This window comes from Chanos chanos, chromosome 2, assembly GCF_902362185.1.
Source record: "Chanos chanos chromosome 2, fChaCha1.1, whole genome shotgun sequence".
NCBI lineage: Eukaryota > Metazoa > Chordata > Actinopteri > Gonorynchiformes > Chanidae > Chanos > Chanos chanos.
The window spans coordinates 40,271,738-40,279,261 of record NC_044496.1 but is presented as its reverse complement, the minus strand read 5'-3'; positions in this window follow the sequence as shown (position 1 = coordinate 40,279,261).

The following is a 7,524-nucleotide window of genomic DNA, read 5'->3' as shown; positions in this document are numbered from 1 at the left end:
AAGGAATGTGTAGGTGTTAGATTCATTTCTGAAATTGTAGACAACTGTAGGTGGTGAAAAATTAGCAAACAAGATACAGCACGCACAGTTCACAGGATATGACGAACACTTAAATGATATTAAACTGGTTCATGAAATACAGACCGTGACACGTTAGCACAACAATACAGAAGGCCGATGAGACAAATGGGTTTGTTTTGTTTCATGTTTTTTTTTTTTTTTAAATCAAATCTGAAATTGACTCCTTTTCTCCCATTGGACACACAAGAATTTAAATATGTGCAGTTGTATTATTCGAGGTTTTGATGGGGAAAAAACATTGGTAAAATAAATGAACGAAATTTGTGCTTGAGTCATCAAAAACAATGCGGAAGCATAACACAAAACATCACCTTAAAGGTAAAGTTTCTCAGTTTTGACATATTTCTAGCATCAACTAGCCTCTCTTACATATAATATGCAACATTCTTGGATTAATTTTCCCAGCAATGCTTGTGGATAACATCCTTTTCACACTTGCACCCCATTCCCTCAAAACTGCCAGGACAAGGGTGTTTACACATAACATAAATCTGGATCTTTCCCCGAAAAATTGTAAGGTCTTGTTCTGGAAAATTGCTGGAATTTCGGCTCCAGTTCCTGTTCACACACAACCTGGTGGAAAACTGCCAGAACATTTAATGATAAAGATGGATACCTCAGATTTACTGAGCTGCTGTCCTACATCATGCTGAAGCTTTCTTCATCAGCAAATTATGATTGCGGTCATTAGCTTTCCTCCACTTTTCTGAACATGAATACGACTTGACTCCTCTCTGAGAATCTGACACGTTATGCTCCGTTAATCAGCAGTTGAAGATCTATCCAAGCAGATTTGGTGTGTCCAAATGGTTGTAGCAGTTAATGTTTGCAAGGGGACACAACATTTTACTAGACTTGCCGTCAATCCAAACCTGTAGTTGGCTTGTAAGATGCTTTACGTGTGTCTCTGAAATCCAGTGCTCAAAAAGCACAAAATCAGCAAAATGTGCAGTGTTTTCAAAGATCAGTACAATCCATTGATGCACATAAACATGTATGTATGCTGAATTTGCCATTATGTGTACAAACAGGCATATGGCTGTAAAAGTAGAATTGCGTGAATAGTCTGCATTCAGTGACATTTTTCAAGAATACTTGTGCCATCATTTTGTTCTCAGCATGCCCATGTTTATTCTGACTGGCCTGTAGGGGATGTTACACAACAGCATTGTGTGATAAATTGGCTACACTTAAAACAATTCATTAACAACTCTTTCAAGGACAGTATCGCATACAATTCCATGGCTGTGTACAATGCTATGATTTTCACTATAAAACTATGTCTGTCTGAAGTCCAGATTTATAGCAAAGCATTTTACTATGTTTTATACTATACATTCTGAGTTGCCAGAACATTTTATACACCTGACAAATTTATCTGATGAACAAGGCTGTCGGATCCAGTGACAATGAATGAGCCTAACAGCTTGGCTCCAATTGCCAAACATAATGTGTAAATTGTAAGGCTGTGCAGCCATAGCATTAGTAACCAGTGATGTTTTTTAGATGGTTTGAACTCAACCAAAACTAGTTCTATGCCCTAAATGTCTTCATCAGTGTACACCCCTGTTGTTTATTGACAGCACAGGCTTACTTTTACGTTTGTCTCCACATGCAACACACACTGGATTACGTCATACTGAAAATACATTAATACAATTTATAGTATAATTCACCTGTTACTGTCATTCATTAAAACCTCAGTGCAATCAAATGTTTTTTCTACTAATGAGAGAACCACATAACCCGTACCTGCTAACTACACAACATTTCGTAGTGGATGTGTCATGGGACCATTTTTATCAGCAGAAAGAGCTCTGGGCATGTATTTGATAAGTACTAGTTGAGTTTTATATTAGTGATGTTACTGTGTTATGTGCCTTTTGGGGAGAACACTCCAGTAACTACAAAGTCAGCAAAACAAGCGTGAGGACATACGATGAAGTCAGGTTATGTTACCTGCTTGATTAGACACTCGGTGCAAAATTTGTCCATCAAAAAATGTGAATTTGATCATACATGTGATCGTGTGCTGCTGAGACCACTCAACAGTTATGTACCAAAGGATTAAAAGTATTAAATCTACTAAATTGAGTACTCTAAGCATTAAAATTTACCGGACTTGTTTTTTTTCCTCCCAACACGCTGTGGGGTATCTAGTCATCAGCAAGGTATCAACAGTTAAATGTGAAAGTAATGTGTGCTAATACTTAGAGCAGACTGATAAGTATTGTTTTAACAATGACTAGAACATCGTCAATGTCCGCTTGCCTTTTTTTCTCACTGCTTTCATTAGACATAGAACATCCCCCATTCTGAGAGATTAATGGAATTAGCCCAGTATATTGCATCATAATTTGATGTGAGAAGTTGTTTAAAAATTCCATCCCTGATCATTTCTAACTTCACAAATGTATCAGATTACCTTCAAATCCAAGCACAACTAATGTGTCACTGTATGGGATTTTTTATGAATATTATTTAATGCCTCATAAACTTTCAGTTCTTTGCATGAGCAGTATCTGAAAGGCAGGGACGATAGATTCAGCAATACCCAAGATATTTTTTGGTAGTTATAACTGAAACAAATTGTAACGTGAAGGTTGGCTCTGTCCAAATTTTAATTATAAACACATTTTCTTTTGGAGAAGGTATACTGCCTTAAGATTGTTTTGCTATTAATGCCTCTTCTCAACAACTTCCCATTTGTTTTCACCCATCATTGACTCTCATTACAAAATGCAAAACAGGACCTGTACCAACTGTTGTTTCCTGGCGAGGACGTAAACCACAAGTGTGGGAACTTTCTTTCATTTATTGTACCCAAAGAAATTTGGGTTCAGTTCGGCTTACTGCACGACTGCTTTGGTACCTGTTAAAGTTACTGTGAAATTAGTTCATAATTAAGACAGTAAATGGGTCTAGAACAAATGAATAATTGATTGTTTAAGTACATGTATTGAAGCATATCACAGTTAAGGACGGAACTGAATTGTTTTAAGGAGATTAGGGTGAGTTTTGTGTCTTTATTACACTGCTTGATACAGTCTGAAGATGATGTGGCGCACTTTGTCACAGTTTTGTACAGGATGGCTTCTGCGTCGAAATGTTGTCAACAATTTTGTACAGGATGGCTTCTGTGTTGAAATGAACTGAAAAGGCCTGCTACTCCAGAACATTCATATTAGCATGGTTATGACTATGGGGTTACAACATGTAAAATTATTAATTGCAATATACTTTCAGTTCTTTACAGTGGTTGCATGTAGATTGGTAGGATGTCAAATTTTTAAATATTTTTGCGCTACAAGGGGCCTTCAGGTGTCTCTACTGTGATATACCATGTTTTTAAGGTTAGCATTACCACAGCTTGTAAGAGATGGAGCAGAAAAACTCTCCAAGAATTTAAATTTAGCCAATTGAAAATACTAGATTGAATACTAGAAAATACTAAATCGTGTTTAGAGTGACATAACATGTAAGAGCAAAAGCAGGACAGAACACCACCTTGATCTACTTTGGTCTGCCTTTAGGCACTTAAATAAGGCACAGCATTACTATCTGAAGATTATATTCTTCAGTCAAATATAGATATTTGCTTAGTTAAAATGTCTGTGTGGTTTGTGCCCTCTGCTATAACCAGCGTCTATGAACTGACATGCTCATACCCGAGTTAAATATCCATAATCTTTACATTATCAGTCATTGTTTTTGCCTTTAAGTGAATATATCTTATTTTCTCTTAAACAGAACATATACCCAAAGACATCCTCACGTCAGCCCCGATTTGCTGGAAGTCATCCATGGAACATGTCGGAGATAAGAAGACTGCTCTGTAAGTTGTTATTGCATTGTATTTCTTAAGAGTGGAACGTTACTGCAGATGTCTGCCATCTTAGTCCAGTTCTGTCTGTGGTTACTCTGAATTAGGCGGATAGATAAGACTGTAAAATGCAGCAATACATAATACATATCAAAATATCACATGGCGAGTGCTTTGGCATCAGCCAGTGAAATGAAACTTGTGTCTGCAGATAGGAACAAAAATGCTTGGTTTCCTTTCCAGTAAGAAACTGCTTAACTGAAAGGTTTCACACTGTCACCAGTTGAGACAAGGTGTTGAAGATGATCCAATAGACATTTGACATTTTATTGAATATTTCTTTATACGTGCTTTGCACACAGCCTCCACATCCATGTATGTTTTATAACCTTAAGAGGATCAACAACCCCCCTCCTACTTTTTTCCATTCTTGGATACTCTCAGTTCCTCTAAATGCTGTGGACTTTCATAGCTCTGACAACATATTCAGAGGTACGATAGCCTCTTAGGCATTTTTATGAGAATATCCTAGTGTCTTCATATGGAGTTCTCCCCTTCTGCTTCTGTTTGCCTTTTTTCGCAAACTTGAAACCACGTGCGACACTTTTTAATCATCCCTGAAATGTTGCTGCTTCCGCCTTTTTTCTGTGAAACGAAACAATGTTAAATCTTGTCACCTGAGAGATTCTTTGAAGATTGCCAACTTTGTCTCTTTGTTTGATCACCCCCCACCCCCACCCCACCCCACACACACACACACACACACCTGGATCACTTTTTTTTTTTTGCATGCTGTACCTGCTGAAGGGGCATAACTTTTTTGAATCACAGGGCAGAGCGTCAGTCTGTCTCCATGGCATATTGATGAATAGCCTTCCTCTGTTCTGACTTAACCACTATACCAGTTTAATGAGATGGCTTCGACGTTTTCAAACTCTCCTTGTCTTTCTTTCTTTTTTTCACTTTTTAAAAGAAGATATTCTTGGACTCCAGAAAGTTTCCATACCGCATCCTTTTTTCTTGCGAATGAATCCCCCCCTCAAAAAAAAAAAAAAATTCAGCATGTCAATTATGGTCACCTCTCTTTGATGAGAGATACGTCAGTCTTGTATGATAGCACAGACATCACTGTCATTTCTCAAATTGAGTGCTGAAATTTCATGTTTTTCTCAGATTTAAAAGAAACTCCATTAGTGTGCGCAGGCCCTTGCTCTTAATGAACCTTTTATGTGGAGTAAATGAGTTGCCTCTCAAATGTTTTTATATTTTTATGAATTTGATAATGCTGGTGAATGCTCTTCTGCTCAGTGGAGTATACAAGAGCCTACATAAGCATTAGCTCAGTACTAATTGATACCCATTACTTCTATGATGGGTTACTCTAAAACATATCACATGGGATGCAACTTTTTTTGGCGTTTCCTGACATGAACTAAGGTAAACATGCAGACATGCAGTGACACTTCTGCATTGTTATTGCATGAATGTCAATGAGTGACAGTAACAATCCGAACTTTTTTGTTAGTTAGGTATTTGTTACTTCCAGCTTAACACATTCTAGAGAAACCTGAAGGATTAATTGCTGTTACTTTTTTTTTTATAAGCAGCACCATGCTGATGTCACGTGCTTGCTATAGTGACTGTTTCCATGTAGACATTTATACTTTTTTTTTTTTGCCCCCCCCCCCCTTTTTTTTTGTTTTTTTTGAGTAAGGCACGTTGATCTTCAGTTATGAGAAATGGCAGACGTGCAGTAACGTTCCTCAAATGTCTTTGAGTCTGTGGGTGTAGTGTGCTGGTTTCCGTTTTTACAATACGCTTTAGTCAATCGAATCTCGAAATGTATAAGATTGCTTTGTATGATTATAAGAGAGTAGTTCTGATTGTGTTCTCTTGTTACGATTGGTCTCAGTTTGCATCTGCTCTTGCAAGTATTCAGAGAAATTCCTGTCAAACTATTGTGGATATGCCGCTAAAGCAAATAGCTAGCTTATTGTGAATATTATGAAGGTTGCGTGTCCTGAAGTCATGAAATGGAAAAAATTTCACTCTGCTGTGAACTTGCATTTTGAGACTATGTAAACCCATATTTTTACAGGGAGTATTCTGTCTTTGTAAAGAATGTAAATTTTAAAATCTAAATTGATAGTAATGCATCCATATATGTAGTGAATTTTGGCAATTTGACAGCAGGATGATTAGCATTGCTTTCAGCTCAACATACTGAAAGGGAAAGATTTGGTTCCGCTGTACGTGCGGTTACCAAACAGATGTTAACTACGTAACATTAAGTTACTTCAAAGCTAGCTACACAATATTTTGTCAGGAATTTTATCTTCATCTCATTGCTTTCTCCTCAATAAGACAGTCTGTACTTATTAATGCTAGAAATGCGCTAGCATTGGTTCATTTGAATTATGCTGTTTTAGCATCTCTGGAAAAAAAAAATGCAATCGGGGTTTACATGTTTTCCCTTTTCCTTTTTTAATTCCATTAAGACCCCAAACTGGAGAATCAAGTGGAGGCACTGCTTTTTCAACAAGATGGCGGCACAGATTTTGCTTTTGGATTTGTAAAGACAGACTTTTGTATTTGAGTTGCCCAGTTGTGGTCTACCAATTAATTCGCCACTGCTGTTATGTCAAATGTATGCTTTTGAAATGCTTTTACCCATGATACTGTGAACTGTTTTTGACATCTGTGAAACTTTGTTCATGCTTTTCTTTCAGTTTAAAAGTATGCCTGTATAACTATTCAAAGTTTCAAATTTTTATTGATTACAAAATAACAATAATAAAACAATGATTAATGAACAATTTACGCCTTGCTCTCATTGGTTGATCAGATTTGAAAAGCGCTCCAAGTCCAAAAAACTTTTAAGTTGCTTTGAAGAACTTTCGATTGAACTATCTTACATTTTACAGCTTCATAAATGATTTTACCTGCATTTTAATGGAAAATAGATGGCACAGCTTTAGAGTGGTTGAGGAATGTAATTAATTTTTGGCAACTAGCTATTGGTTAACCAATCATATTAAGATCATGTATCATTCATTTCAGGAACCTCCCCCCCCCCCCCCTCAAGTCAGGTAACCTTGATTTTTCATATTTGAAGAGTGCCTGTGAGATGATCAGTTTGGTTTTAATTTGATTATGATTTAGTTTTAGGGACTTAATTAGGCTATTATCATTTGGTGCTGTCATATATTCAGTTGAAGCACATATCATGAGAGTATTAATCAGTTCTTTCACTGAAAATGTAGGTGTTCCACCACAAATGTCAGGCAACTATCAGTTGTGTAACTACATTATATAAAGAGTTAAATCTTGTCTAATGGCACTCTGAAATGGTGTCCAAAGAAGCTTTGCAGTGCCTCTGTAAAATGGCTCCCGTGGTCTCATTTCCTGTCTGAGCAGGAAGTGATGGCTCATATAAATATTTTTTCAGTGTAATATTAAGTGCTAAACACTTTCTTTTATGAAGAGACTAGGCAGAAATTAGAGTTGGACCACTTAGTTAATACTGAATACAAAACCCAGGTAGAAAGTATAACTGATAATAGTTAGTTTTTGTTAAAAATAAAAGGGGTGGGTCTTTGGTGCATCACCTGAGTCCGGGG